The 17259-nt window shown below is 32.8% G+C and overlaps 1 protein-coding gene across 6 annotated transcripts in view; it reads left to right on the forward strand.

Annotated features, from left to right (window-relative positions):
• The window catches only part of LOC127724635 (E3 ubiquitin-protein ligase rnf213-alpha-like), a 1011139-nt gene that overhangs the window by 501972 nt on the left and 491908 nt on the right, over positions 1-17259 (forward strand). The window lies entirely within an intron of this gene.

A 17259-nucleotide genomic window follows, 5' to 3' on the forward strand; every position in this document is an offset into this window, starting at 1 on the left:
TGTATGCTTGTTTTATTTTTGGTATTGCTTATCCCATCAGAGTTTTCTTTTTTTCTTTTTTGTAATAAGCGATAATGCAGTGCAGATATTTTGATGTTTACCTTCTATATATCGATATCAAATTTTCGGTGACGTTATTGAAACAGGAGCTGCCTACCCTTCCAGAACACATGATTTTTTTTGTAGTTGTGTGTGAACTGTTGTCTGCCCATGTTATCTTCGCTTTTCTCTTGTCCATGGTGTTGTTTGATTTTTCTTGGAATTATGGGTTTTGATTACTCACGTGATATCTTCTCCCCTTTTAATTTATTTATTGACATGACGGCACTTGAAGACACGGTGCATTGGTTATTTCATCAAACTTTGTCAATAATTTTTTTTAGAAATTGAAATTGGACATAATTATTATTATAAAACACTATTTTATTCATATACATGTATTTTTCGATATGCGTATCTACTATTCGAACATATACTCAATCGAGTTTTGTCTTTCGAAGTTTGTTGATTGTGATGTAAACATTCTTATTCGGTGTGATTTTTTTAATCATACGGACACTAAAGTGCAAATATGTTTCAAAGAATAGAAGTTTTTAGTTAGTGAAGCTTTATCAAGACTTCGATCAAAGTTTAAACATTTGCTCTGTGAATATTTCATCAATAATTGGAAAACGAAGAAAACAAAAATTCACACAAAACAAGCATAGAATCCCTGGATTGCAAAATAATGTATAAAATAAACAACATTACCTAAGATATATCGAAAATTCGGTATTTACCAAATGCAAATAAAAGATAACGCAAGTGCCATTAAGGACGAATATAAAAGTCAAATAAAATTTCTAAAATTTACAACCTTTATATTCTCAGTTACTCTTATGATCGAAAAATGTTTTCAATAGTAAAATAATGTTTTCGTTTGGGCGCTATACAATCTTACAAGTCAATATCTATTTCATTTATTGCTAAGAATGTTTTCCAATTGTCAGTTAAAAATATTGTAAACATTAATAATGATCATTTCATTTTTAATGCATGGTGACGCTTACTTTGAATAAAAATGCTTTAAATACAGTTTCAATTACAAAACCCTGTTGATTATGATATTTATACACTCAACATAGATACATTTTCAAAATTTATAATCCGAATCTTGTCGAGCAAATTAGAATTTGATTATATAGTAATGGTCAATTTACACTGACTTTTGTTTCACCCATAGGATCAAATTCCGACATTTGATTATAAACATATGGGAATAAAAATATCTAAGAGTCTGGACAATATGCTTAATCATCTACTTTCTTTTTTTCAGAGATAAATGTGAATTGGATCGCCATCGTTGTCCGGCATTCAACTGTGAATCAGTTTGCTGCAGGGGTTATATTCTTGACGATGACAACATGTGTAAGTTTTTTTCATTTTTCCATCATTTTCCAAAAAATGTCGACAAAACCATACCAAACTAAAATTGTGAAAAAAATCCAATAAAACCGTTTTAAGAGATCTTATTGACATAATATTCTTTAGTCCCATATTTCCAATGCTGATCAATGCTTGGAGCTTGGAGCTAATAATACAATAAAATAAAAACAAGCCTGAAATAATCTAACTACAGTGTATACATCTTGAATATGTCACGATTATCCGGAGAAAAGCTGACGAAGCACACACGAGAACTAGGAAGGCGAAATGTTATCTTTTTACTGATTTGTCGCACTCATGAAGGGTCGATCATCGATAGAGAGAATAGGATACGGAAAATTCAAATTACTGTATCTAATGTTCTTCAAACGTTACAGTAAATGTAGTTATGTCACTTTTCATGTTATATAACAAAACTTAATCATGTTAATGAACAAAAACTTTTCTAAAGGTATACAATGACACAAAATTAGCTTACGAAATATTGTAAACATTTTAAAAAGTATAACACAAATACCGAACTCCAACGGAAGTTAAAAAATGGAACTTCAATAAAAACTGACAACATCAAACGTATAAACCAACTGATAAACAACTGTCATATTCCTGACTTGGTACAGGCATTTCCCGAAGAAAATGGTGGGTTTAACCGAGGTTTATAGCTAGCTAAACCTCTCACTTGTATGACAGTTGTTTATAGTTCCGTTACATTGACAAAATCGGGTGAACAACCCAAACAGACATAAACACATTTATTCTAAAACCAGTTGTTGGCATGATACGGGTTATGTTCTTCTCATATATTTTATAATGGTATGATTCTAAACCCCTAACGGAAGGGATTGTGCTTGATTTTCATATGATGAAGACATAATCTTTCAATCAGTTTAATTGAGGTCTAGAGCTGGCATGTCAGTAACTGCTAGTAGTCCTTTGTTAATGTATGTACCATTGTCATTTTGCTTAGTTTCTTTTGTTACCTATTCTGACATCGGACTCGGACTTCTTTTAAACTGAGATTTACTGTGCATATTGCTGTGTGTTTGTTTTTTCTACATTGGCTAGAGGTATCGGAGGAGGGTTGAGATCTCACTTAACATGTTTAACCCCGCCACATTTTTGCGCTTGTCCCAAGTCAGGAGCCTCTGGCCTTTGTAAGTTAGTCTTGTATGTTTTTAAATTTAGTTCATTTATATGTTTTGTAGTTTAGTATGACGTCCATTTTCACTGAACTAGTACACATTTTTGTTTACGGGCCAACTGAAGCCCCCATCCGGGTGCGGGATTTTCTCGTTGTGTTGAAGACCCATTGGTGGCCTTCGGCTGTTTTCTGCTCTTTGGTCGGGCTGTTGTCTCTTTGACACATTCCCCATTTCCATTCTCAATTTTATAATAGGTTAATGTGACTAAAATATTGGGATCCAACAGTCAAAACTGCATAAGCATTCATCACAGGAATAAAACGTAACTGAATAAAATATTCAAACAAACATACAAATAAATCTAACAAAGACGCCATCAAATAAGTTGTAGGACGTAGTTAATAGTAAATTTGACAAAGACGACAGCAAAAAAGTTTGTATAGTTGATAATTTTGACTCTATTTGCTTCATTAGGGGTTGTGGAAGTAAAAACATTAAACTACAACACAAAATTACTCACCACCTAACATATCTAAGTCATCGACGATAATAGATTGTACATCTTTATATGACACAGGAAGTCAAAACTTGAAACATCAAAGCCAACATAGATACCAGGTTTATAATTTAGTTCACCATCTATACAAATTTAAAACACACGATAAGTATGGAGAGTTTTCCAAAAGTTTCTCAGCAGAATTTGTTCTTTTATTTATTTAGTTTATACTTCTGAACCAGGTAAGGGGATGGTTGAGGAACATGTTTTACCATGCTAAATTATATATGCGCCTGTCCAAAATCAGGAGTATGTTATTCAGTTGTTGTTGTATATTACTGTATGTCATATTTGTATTTCGTTTACTGTATTATTTTATATCAGGCCAAGTTTTTTTTTCGATTGTATTGTTGAGGCCTTTTATAGCTGACAATACCATTACGATATGGGTTTTTTCACTGTTGAAGACTGACGATGTCGGTTGACATAGTTGCGTTATTTGGTCTTCTGTCGGTGTCTAACTGGCAATATCCCTATTTTCATAAAATAAACAGTTCACAAAACACTACACCAATTATAAAAAAAACCACGCGCTTTAGAAACGGACATTATGTCTTCCATTAAAGTCATCCAAAAAATTACAATCATAAATCAATGTGCATCAAAATGGGCGACAAGATTGTTGAGCAAAAATAAGAAGACCTTGCATACAATGATTTTTAAATCACTACAAGGAAAACATATTTTTTTGGTGTACCATACAGATTTCGCCCACTACTTATCTACATCGTGCAATCACATTCTCCATTCTATCGTAAATAATCTATAAAATACAATTATTCTTCAAGAGAATTATGGGGTAATACCACCAAATCATAGTACGTCACATCCGGTTTCATACGAAAATTTGTTTTCTTGAATTTGACAGTTTTATATGGATAGTTCATTCAGCTTGAACACTTCAATTAATCATTTATTATCACATTTCTTACATAAATGATGATAGTTTCCCCAAAATTTAGATTTATTAGCGGCTAAGCGTAAACAGTTAAGATTTTGAGGGATGGACAGGTATAAATGGACCAAAAGGGACCTTATAATGAAGACAAAGAGGTTCATTAGTGGTGTTTATTATCTTAAAGTCATCTTTTGTATAATATTCAACTGTTTGTATGCAGATGACATGAATATTTGATCATGTGTTGGTGATTTTATTGGTCCACACTATATTTTATCATGATGCGGCGTGATTTGGATTTTTCGAAGAAAAATTGCTCAAATTGCTCAAATTGCTGTTGATGTCGTTTTACATTATACTTAATTTCTCTCAAACTATTGAAATGATTATTACAAAACTCGACAACAATGATTGAAATAACCATTATTTGCCGAAAGGAAACAACTCACATTCAGTTTATTAAGCAAAAATGTCTTCTTTAATCTAAAAAAAATGTAAATGAAAACTAATATCATAATTAAGCATTGAACTGTAGCATTGAACTCACTTTATGTGACTTATTCTAGCATATGTTTAATTGCAAATGCGTACATGAACAAGCTAGAGACTAGTTTTCCAGAGTAGCCTTTCTTGCAATATTTTTCCAAGGAATATGTGTCATAGTCTTAACTTTTCTACTTATTACAAGATGCAATGTAGTTCTCGTGAATTCTTATTTTGAAAACGGTACTCCTATCAGAAATACTTTCAATGTAACCGTGTAGTACAATAATAGCCACGGCATATACTTTTCAGTTGTTTACAAAAAGTGGCATTGTTATGAAAAAATGACGAAAACGATATACGTACATGAGGGAAAAACCAATGATGACCAGGAAATCCTACAACTTTCCTACACGCCTTCAATGTCATAAATTATACAATTTTCGTTCTGTTAAGTTGAGCAAATTACTCATGTAGAAATTAAAAAGTACAACATTAATAAAAATTGTAAAATAAATGTATTTCAACAGTGTCGACGAAATTGCTATAACATTTTCAATGGATTTTTTTCAGGTAAAAAATATACAAGTGAGTAAAGCTTTTTTCCTGCACAAACTATTTTTTTTGATGTTTTGACAATCAATTAGAATAGATTCAAAATAAAATAAAATGTCTACTAAAGATCGTCTCTTGAAGTTCTTTCTATGACTAAATGAAGATATGATTGTTACGTCAATGAGAAAGCAACACAACATCACAAAAAAAAAGAAGAAATCTACAGATCTATAAACGGTCTAGATATATAGATTGAAATCCACGGATACTGCGAGATTCCGAAAAGATAAAAACCAGCATAGAAGTTTTAAGACACGTGCTCATGTTAACATCTGAAAACATTGTCAACTAGAATAAAACAAGAAAATGTTATTCGAGTGTACTCCGTGCATGAAGTCACTGGAGCATTAGAGTGTAACTTCATTAACTTCATTAATGTCAGAAACCGTACTTTCTCAAATACGATTGTTTTCAATCGTTATTATTCCGTCAAAAAAATATTTTCAGATGACGTTATTACACGTCATTTGTACGTTTGTTGTCTCTAATTGACGCTGTTTTAGTATTTTTGCCATTAAACACTGGCAGTATTGATTATAACCAATCGGGCGTTTGTTATTTACAAAGATATAAAGTACTCCAATTTGATATATTATGATCAATGAATGAAAGGAGATTTTGGGTACACGTCAGAAACTCAGGCATACAAATAACCAAAAAAAACTAGTCAACATTCAGTGTTCGACAAAAAAAAACTTTTCTTACAACATGTTAAGCTTTAGACAGTCCAGGTTAGAGGAGAGTTGAGAACTCACAAACATGTTTAACCCCGCCACATTCTTCATGTGCCTGTCCCAAGTCAGGAGCATGTAGTTTAGTGGTTGTCGTTGGTTTCTGTCTGTTATATTAATTTTTTTTCGTATATTTGTTTTTGTTATAAATTAGGCCGTAAGTTTTCTCAATTGAATTGTTTAATATTTTTCATGTCGGGACCTTTTATAGCCGACCATACTGTACGTTTTTTTTTTTCATTATTGAAAGCCGTACGGTTGCCTATAATTGCTTACATCCACTTCATTTGAACTTTGGTGGATAGTTGTCTCATTGGCTATCATACCACATCTCCTTATTTTTATACAGAGTCTATCTATCTAAAATTAAACAGCAATTAGCATAGATTTATCATCAACACTTAAAATTATCAAAATAACGAAAAACGCATTAAGATAAAAAAGCACAAGAAAATCTCTGACGAGCTTCTTGACTTTGGACAGGCATAAACATATGGGTTTATTATTGGAAAGGTTTAATACTATGATTTGAAATATAATGACAGTATTTTGAAGATTCACTCAAAGTTCCAACACTGTTTATTGCTGGCTTATATGCATATCATTCTGTCAACATTAGCTTTAGGGGTTTATTCATTTTATCGAAACTTTTAACCTATACCAGAAAATATGGCAATTAGAAGAGAAAAAAAAACATCGTTCATTTCAAGACGGTAAATACAAAGTTAATTAATACTTGATTAAATACATAATAGATGGATACATTTCTTCAAATCGTCATTTTCAACAAAACGAAACACTACATAGAAAGAATGAGATTGGAGAATACGACATCACTTCAACAAAGAATGAATTTATTTGCCCTGGAAGGTTAAATAATTTCTTTTCCACATGTGGCATATCCAATATATGTAATCTGGTAAATGAAATACAATATGTATTCAAAAAGATGTATATATGTGAAAGTACTTGAGAAATGAGAAGAAAATCGGTGCTCGATGAACCTTTCCTTGTTGTTTGGTAGAGTATACATAAAGTTACTTTTCTACAAAAGTATGGGTTTCGTTTTCATAATGTTATCTAAAAGATGCTATCTGTTTGCTTTTTATTTGTAATATTCCAAGCTGTTTTTGTTTTATTGCAATAAGAGGACATTGCAATGACAAGGATAACTGCGACATTCACAGCTACATGATCGATATGTCATCTTCGCATGCAATAAATTATTTGATTTCTTGTTGTTTACATGAAGTCCAGTAGCAAATACACACAATAGAAGCAAGATACCGCCAAATGATATAAATAATGTATAATACATGTATAATGCATAAGTTGAATTGGAGACCGTTATAATAAAGTGAAGGAATAGATAACAATGTGTTATGTACTTGCCTTTTTCCTCTCTTCTTAACCTCAAGTTTAAATGAACCCACAATATAAATTAGGCCAATAGTTTTCTCGATTGAATTATTTAATATATTTCATGTCGGGCCTTTCATAGCCGCGTCTATATGGTATATTTTTTTCTCATTGTTGAAGGCCGTACGATTTTCTATAATTGCTTACATCCACTTCATTTGAACTTTGGTGAATAGTTGTCTCATTGGTAATCATACCACAGCTCCTTATTTTTATAGTGATACAGTTATTGAACTACTTAGACCACTCGGCCAACGAGGTCTCAATTTAAACTAGATTCGATATACTTAATTAACAGTATTTACTGTCAAGTCACTAACGCATGTAATTTATTCTTGTCATTACAATTCTTTCATATAACAAATATATATCAACACGTTTCAGAACCAAAATTTCTCGACTGTCCAAGAGAAGGTCATAAGGTGAACCTTTATATAAAGCGTTCAATCAACCAGGCTGAACTGTACCTCCCTTTTACGGTTATTGATTGGAAAGGAGATGAACTAGAAACAAGTGTGTCAAAAGCTAACTTTAGTCGATGCAAGTGTTCCGGGCCTCAGGAGGAAATTGTTCATGTGACATCGGTGGATGAGTTTAGAAATGAGGTTAACTGCCAGTTCACAGTATCAGTCATTGGTATGATATCTATAAATATTGTATAACAAATGTATTCATACTTCTGAGAAAAAATGTAATGGCGTAGTAGCTTATTGATTATATTCAATTTTATTTACCAAATGGAATGTTTTTGATAAAGAAACGGTGAATGAGGGTTTTCATATCTTTCTATAGAAATTTTTGATAAAATTTTGACATCACGAACTTCAATATAATCATATAAAATATTTCTTATAATCAAAGAAATAATCGGTTGTCAATGCTCTTCATCTTCGTAGTTTATTTGGCCTTTCAACTCTTTTTACTCGAGCGTCAATGATAACTTTGTGGTGCGTCTGATGTACTAAATTATAAGCCTCGTATCTTTAATGAGTTTTTGATACCATATTTTTTTTCTTAAAAACATAATTGACAAAACATTATATATAATAATTCGTTTGAAATCCCGACCCTTTTCTTTAAATCTTAATAGCTGAAATAATGAAAGGCACATTTTTTTTACAGAAAATCCTTAACTCTATAATATGGTATAATGGGTACTTCAATCACAAGCAAACAGCAATAAATAGTACAATATTAAAGAATTATAGCAGTTACTGCGAGAAAACTCGAAGCAATTAACCTATTGAAATCATGCCATCTTAAACTCTAATATGACTAGTTGCACATTTTAGGTTTACCTTGATGTATACATGAGATCTAGTTGAAACATTCTAAACAAGTCTTACATTTGTCTTAAGTAATGAGTAAATAACAATCTTATTTTATTTTAAAACAGTATCTTACTTCGTAGATTTTCTATTCTAAAAAAGGGAAGCAGCTCTTATTTTCAATTGTCTGCTCGTTTTTGTACGTTTGTTCCAGGCAAACGACGCATAAAAAGGGGTGTTGGATGAATTCTGAAATACGAGAAATACAGTTGTTCGTCGTCGTTTTTCAAAAATATCACAATCATATAATACACTAGTAAGAATTGAATGTCCATGGTCATCTTCAGATATGTTTACTCGTCTTACTTGCATTCGATATCAACGCCCATCTATTTTCAACAATTTTTACTATCCATATTCAGATGAATGAAGGATCTAAAGACTTATTTATTACGATTTTCAGATTCTAAAGAAAGGTTTAAAAACTGTATTGTTGACATTTTTTTCTTTTTGTGTTTTAACAGATGTTTTTCCACCTGTTTTTACTTATTGCCCGGAACGTCAAACAAAGAATGAAAATGACAACATTGTGTGGAAAACTCCAGAAATACGGGACAATGTCGGAACAAAAACATTATCTACACCAGACCGCTATTACAATACAAAGTTTCCACCTGGACTGTATACACTGGTCTATAATGCTACTGATTATTCCGGTAACTCAGCTACCTGTAGGTTCGAGGTCGATGTTTATAGTACAAGTGGGTAAAGCTAGAATTATGTTTTAAGGTTTCTAATATGAACAAAAGAAATGCAAGGAAAACGTTATTACAACAGCAATATCATATCGACACAAATTACCAAAGACTTAAATAGGTCAACATATATAGTCTTTACAATAAATAAGCGTCTTCACATTATGTCTCTAAATCTCACGAAATCTTGACCAGGGGCGGATCCAGGATTATAGGTTAGGGGGGCGCAAATTTAAATTTTTTTGAGGCAAAATTATCGAAATATTCTTTATTAAGCTGAGGACAACCCATGCAATGCAAATTTTAGTGGGAAGGGGGGGGGGGGGGGCGCACGCCCGCCACGCCCCCGCCTGAATCCGCCCCTGTTGACCACGCTGTGGATGAATTTAATAGGAACTATCACATATCTAACATCAACACCAAATTGTGAAAATAGCGAGAAAAACTCAGATATGACAAAACACAACCACTGACGAAGTTCTGCACTTGAGACTGGCATCTGAACATGTGTCACGCTTAAAATAATTTCGAACTATATTTGACCTTTTTAACTTGTTTGATTCGAGCGTCACTGATGAACCTTCTGTAGACGAAACGCGCGTCTGGCGTACAAAATTTTTATCCTGATATCTATGATGAGTTTATTTTATAGATGTCAACCATTCTTTTTTTTAATCTCGCTCAGTGGACTTAAAAAGAGTAAATACACGAATATACTATTTAAAATCAATACAGGAAAAGTATCTTACTCTATAATAATATGATAGATAACAAAATCACAAATACAAACAAAACGATAATAAACAAATACGTATTAAACAAAATCAGCAATTCCAGAAATCTAGCGGAAAGTTTTTAAGCTGCTTTATTTAAAGGAAGTCAACACTATGATTGTGCATTTATGTAGTGATAATTGACATCACTTTCTATAAGTAAGAAGATCAATAACACCATATAATTTGGCAAAACTAGTAATAAGAGAGAACATCTTAAAGCTGTGATGATAAAATTGATTTAATGAAACGATATCAAAGAGAAAGTCCAAGAAATACTAACAAAATCATGTCAAACAACACGAAAAGACTAACAAAATTCATTGTCACAAAATACAGAAAACGTAAGATTTACAACACTAACGCCACCATTACAGGATTAATTTTTCAAAGCACCTGTTCTGGTAGGTAACATTTTTCTGTAGTGAGACCGGCTAGAGAAGGTGCATTCAGTGATAAATTATCTAGTATGTAGAATCATACTAGCCAAAAAAACTGAAGGAATAGACAATACAATTCCATTAAGTGTAGACTTTTTGAATTATGTAGATGGATTGCTCCTACGGATTTTCATTCCGAATTATATCTCACTGCACCAAATCATGACAAAATTACTGTACTATCATAATTATAAATTAACTGTTTGCTAAACTTTGAATTTTTCGAAATACTAAGGGTTTTCAACCACAGGAATAGATTACCTTAGCAATATTTGGCAAAACCGTTTGGAATTTTGCGTCCTCAATGCTCTTCAACTTCGTACTTGTTATTTGGCCTTTTTAACTTTTTCAATTTTATCGTCACTGATGAGTCTTTTGAAGACGAAACTCCGAAATATATAAATTAATTAAATAAAACATACAAGACTAACAAAGGCCAAAGGTTCCTGACTTTGGACATGCGAAAATATACGGCGCGGTTAAACATGTTTTGTGAGATCTCAACCCCCCTGCCTTATACCTCTATCCAATGTGTAATAGACAAACACACAGCAATACGCACAGTAAAGTTCGGTTTAAAAGAAGTCAGAGTCCGATGTTAGAATAGGTAAGTAGTTATTCTATTTTCTTTCCAGCTTATTCCGAAAATTATGAAAAGAAAACCGACCCATCCATTGTTATAAGTAAGTGAACTTTGTACTTTTGAACTATGTATATGCTAAGTGAAAATTGTTCATTCACTATTTACGTGTTTACATTTTTTTCATTTTGAAACCAAGTTGATTACAGATGTTTTAACAAAAGCGAATACCATTTTCTTCCAAAAACATAATAAGAGTTTAGAGTGTCAGCCATGCAAATAATTATATCTTTAGTGTTTTAACGAAAAAGTTTGAAGCGGTAACAAGTATTTATTTCCGTGTCTGTATACGCAAAATTAAAACTATAATAATGACAATACCGCCTCCCAACTGTTCTTTTATATATTTTCGTATGTTTTCATTTGTCCTTGATATTTACAAATATCTTGAATATTGAAGTATTTCATTTGCATAAGTTTATGAATTTTTTTAAGTATCACCGTTCATTTAATTCTTACCGCGTCATACATGCTTAAATAAAATATTTTTAGATTTGTTACGCTACTACACCGATACCTGATTAATGATAAATTAAGATGAGGAGGCAATCCACTCAGTTCAAACATTTTAACCCTATTCAGCATTGGTCGAATTCACCACAATAACACATTCTGTAAATATTTGAGAGACAATTTTCACATTAAGTTCACATAAAAACTGCCAGTTCAAACTTTATTTGGATTATTGTTCGTTGTTATTAGTACATACTTAGTATATAATTGTTGTGACTGTGATTTCAGCTAGTGCTATAGTAGGAGCATTATTTATTACTGATAATGATGGCGCTTGGAATGTACCTTCTATGTAAAAAGCGCCGTCAGTTTAACAGACCAGGGTGTCGTCAGCTAAACAATACAGTGTGTCGTCAGCTAAACAGCCCAGGGCGTCGTCAGCTTAACAGCTCAGGGCACCATCAACTTAACAATCCAGAGCGTCGTCAGCTTAACATCTCAGGACACCAACAGCTTAACAATCCAGAGCGTCGTCAACTTAACATTACAGAGTGTCGTCAGCTAAACAGTACATGTCGTCTTTCTATTTGTCGAGACTCAGATTCGGTTATGAGTCAAAGTGAGACGCATGACAATCCCGTTTTTACAATATATAACGATGATCCTCCGCCATATGAAATTGCTGCTTTTGACAAGTTACCAGACTACAGCCCACCTACATTTCCGCCGTCGTATGAAGCAGTTCAAAGTTCAATTGAATTGTGAATGTGATTACAGAAATTCCTCAATTAGAACCTTCTCCAGGATCTTCTCTATCACAGACAAATGTAGATTATTCAAGGGAAAGCAATGCTGAAATATCCGTAAATACTGTTTCCAAAGAGATTCAGAATAACACGTTAGTGCAACAATTCCTAGAAAGAGATCCGCATCCGACAGTACATGTGAACATGCAGTCGGATCATGTGCATTTTCAAATAAATTCAAATAGCATACAAACAGATGTCTGACAGTACTTAAATGTTATTATTAGCTTTAAGAACGTATGTTTTAACATCGGTAAACTGTTGTGGTATTAATTAATCTCATTAAATGTTTGGCTGAAATAGTTAAATGATCGATTACTTACAAATCTATTAAAAACTTGTCAAAAATCTCATTTAAAGAACAAGATTCACATCAATTAGTTTAATCTTCATCAGGAACGCTGAAACCTAATCATTGAAAGACAGGGAAATGTTTGAACGAAGTATCATCGATAAAAAACAAATGCCATAATGCTGCAAAACTGTTGCTTTTAAATCGATATTTTTATTTACGCAACGATGACAAATATTTGTACCTGAAAGTGTCTGAAATAGAATTGAGAATAGATTATTGTCCCTAAACAATATTATATACTAGTACTAATTCAGCGAAATGGACGCCACACTAAACTCCGATACATATAAATAAGCTAAAATAAAATTAAAAAAAAAGCAACACAAGACTAACAAAGGCTAGAGGTTCCTGACTTGGGAAAGTCGCATAAATGCGGCGGGGTTAAACATTAAACATGTTTTGTGAGATCTTAGCCCCCCTTTTCCCCTATATACCTCTAGTCAACGTGGAATAAACAAACACAAAGCAATACGCACAGTAAAACTTAGTTTAAAATAAGTCCGAGTTTTTATATTTATACCCAAAGACACAATGATATATATACATATATATATATGTGTTACCTACGGAGCAGTCACAGCTCAACCGAATGAAACCCCCGAATCTGGAATTGTTGGCGTCGCTGCGTTGACAAGATTTAATTTTCTGTGTATAATTTTTTTGACCGTTGTTTGATCTGTTCAACATTTTTTTTTCTTTTGATCGTGATGTTATCTTAATTTTGTCCACTTGTGTTGGTTTTTTTTGCTCCCTGAAGTGGTATCATCTTCGTATTCACTGATGCTATATACGTAAACCAGTAAATTCTACAATATCGTCAGTGTTAGACAAACAATTTTTAGTCCATGATATCAATGCATGAACTGTTTCATAGTCCCTCTTGAAATAACATTACTGTTATTCAATTTAAAATTTCGACCTGATATTACACAAGAAAAAAAGGAGAATATTAAAAAAGGGGGGGGGGCAATAAAATACCACAAGTCGAAGAAAAATAGACAACACCGCGGCCAAAACGATAAACGACGAGACAACACCACGGCCATACGATAAACGACGAAAGACAAACAACAGTTAAAGAACATAACTGTAACACATAATAATATAAATTAAGCAAGATGAAATACTGATATGAATTCGGATGCTCCGTAAGAGTAAACAGTTCCTGTTAAACTAGTTGTTCTTTGTAAGTTACAATTTGGCGTAAAGTCAATTTTAAAAGTTATCGTGATATGACTTACTTACCAAACACATTATTGATTATGAGTTAGCTTTTCTGTTTTGCCACAAGTAAATTTAAGTCAAAGGCATCACTGTGACTTTGAGATGAAGAACATCACAGAAAGCGCTGTTCCTCTGCTTGTGTGTATTTTGCTGTGAATGTACTAATTTAGTGTCATGGATGGATATCCCATATCCTTTGTTTTTCTATTATGGTCAATAATAATGTATAGATGAAATTAAAGCCATTTCAAACTTTATTCATTTTCATAAGAAGATATACAGAAAACTATGCAATATATAGGAAAGTATCAATCTAGAAGGCAAAACGATGTGGTACGATTTCCAATGAGAAAAATTATCCAACAAAAGATGAAAGAGTGAACAGAAACAGATTAACGTGCAGTACATACAAGTAGTTCAATTAGAATCAGTCTTGGTGCGGATTGTACAAAGGCAATGCTGATAATTTGTGGGTGTTTAACCTTATCCGAATAATTCAGCCACTATATTGCTCCGACGATTGCTCCTTCAGAGACGATAGTGAATAGAGGGAACTGAACTATTCAAGTTAGTAAATCCCCATAATGTCTTACCATTAACTGCAGAATCTTGCTTTTGACAAACAAATTGTGCGTGATTGATAAACTTGCACTTGAGTGCACAAGCCTCTAGCACAGTGAATGATATAATTGTGTACCATTCTTATGTAAATTCAAGGTTTGTAAAGTCTTGGTATATAGTATGAGATTTTGACTCTAAAAAACTCCATATATGTACAATGAGCAAAGTTCATTTAGCATGAGAAATCTAAAAAAATCAGTCTTTTACAAACAAAGTATAAATGGTATAAAATGAGACATTTCGTCTCCTTTTGCATTCGTAGAAAAGGAAACTCATATGTTTTGCTAATGGAAACCCTCACAATCTACATGATCAAGATATAAATATGTCTGAGGCAGTACTATCAAGTTTCGTTGCATCCCAATTAGTGTTAATGCAGAACGTTTTCTGATACAAACAATTCCCAAAAAATTAAAAATTATAAGCTCAATGTTTTGCTATGAGAGACTCCAAACAATTTTTGATCATAATTTAAAAAAATTGCAAAACTAAAATTTGGTCTGATTCTATAAAGATTCATCCCATTTCCTATGTAAAGTTTAAGAGACAAACGTTCTCGTGTGTAGAAATAACAAGAGTGCACACGCTGAAATGTCTCGCCTGCTTTAAAGACCATGATTGATTTTATGTTGATAGTCGTAAAGTTAAATTTCACTACATATGTCACATAAGCTTAACGTTACCAGTGATCCCTGACAATGAGTTCAAGGTCATATTAACCAATCCCGACTGACATGTACACCTAATAATCATTCCATGCACTCACTATATTTAAATTTTTGAAACAGATCAAAACAAAAACAGTTTATAATGACCAATGAAACATGAAAATAAATTCAAGGTTTGATGATATCTGCCAAAAAGATTAAACACCTTACAATCATTCCATACACAAAATTTAGTTGACCTACTGCTTAAATTATTTGAAAAACAAACCAAAATCATTGACCAATGAACCATGAAAATGAGAAGGTAGATGAACCCTGCAAGACGAACATGCACACCATATGATAATTCCAAACCACATATAGGTGAGTTATTGCTTATAGTGTATGAGAAATGGACCTTATCACGTAACCTTGATCATTAATCCATGAAATGAGGTCGAAGTCATGTGAATCCTGTCTGACGGGCATGAAGACTTTGCATGCAAGACACCCATATACCAAATATAGTTATCCTACTACTCAAAATAAGTGATGAATTAACACGATAAACTGTTGACACAGAGATATGTCTCGCGTTTTGTAATTTTGATGGAATAATGCAAACGTTGAAATTAAAATGGCAATATTTTAACATATAAACTATGCAAATCAGTCAAATTCAATGAACCATGACTAAAGGTTTAGGGACAAATAGCCTCCATTGAAATGTGGAATGCCAATGCTTATCATACTGCATACCAAATACCTTTGACTTATCATATGTAGTTCCCTCTTAACTAACATAAACACAATCTTTAACTTGTAATCTATGTAAAAGTTTCAAGGTCAATGAACAATGATGAGAAGGCGGGGCCATATCATCTCCATGGAAATGAGACTTGCAAATTTCAATAGAACTGCATACCAAATATCATTGACTTAACATAAGTCGTTCATCTTCAACTGATCTAATCACAAACTTTAACATGTAAATAATGCAAAACATTTAGTCAATAAACCATTACTGAAGAGGAAGCCAAACAATCTCAATGGAAATGAGATATGCCGATGCTAATATATCTGCATCCCAAATATTATTAACCTACCACTAATGGTTCCTCTTGAACTGACATAATCACAAAGTAATGCATGTAGTTATTCCTTTCCACGTTAAATTGTTCACTTCCAAACATTTTATTGGGCGGGATTAATATACCGTTATTTACACATCAGACCATACTGGTTACTGGAATTTTGGATACAACAAACCAGGTACTTCAAATCTGGGAAACAGGCAATATATGCCCTCAATTTTAGAATTCATCCATATATTTAAATTATTTATATATTATTCAATATATGTTCTACAAGGATCACCAATCCCTCACCTTTCTTTGATACCTTAATAACTAAAATATATTCTACATAGTTTTAAATTTACACCTATGCGTAGGAAGTATTTTGATTTAAATGTGTACTACTTTTCAGTATGTTCTTTTTTGACCGGGCTCTATTTGGTGGTGATACATCTTACAAAGTCTATCCTAATCATTTTGCAAAGAATTCCCCTCAAACCGGTGCTAGGGGCCATCTTAATCGTGCAGTGAGGTGAGAATATTTTTTGCTTCGTGTTGAGGGCCTCACTGTAACTTTGTGATGAAGAACAGCAATACAAGTGCTGTTCCTTTGCTATTTGTGCATTTTTTACTGTCCATGTACTGATTTTGTGTCATGGATGGACATCCCATATCCGTTTTTCTATAAAACTAAGCAAAAGTTTCAAAGTCAATAGACCATGACTGAGGGGGCGGGGCCAAACAATTTCCATGGAAATTAAATATGCCAATGGTAATACTACTGAATACCAAATATCATTGACCTGCCACTAGTGATTCCCCATAAACTTGACCTTATCACTAGCTAGTACATTGTTGACTTGACACCCCAGCTGATGGAAACAGCATGCCTTAGTCTCGCCTTTTTAACTTCATTGATGCAAAACAAAAAA

The sequence above is a fragment of the Mytilus californianus genome, unplaced genomic scaffold (assembly GCF_021869535.1).
Source record: "Mytilus californianus isolate M0D057914Y unplaced genomic scaffold, xbMytCali1.0.p SCAF_14, whole genome shotgun sequence".
Taxonomy (NCBI): Eukaryota; Metazoa; Mollusca; class Bivalvia; order Mytilida; family Mytilidae; genus Mytilus; species Mytilus californianus.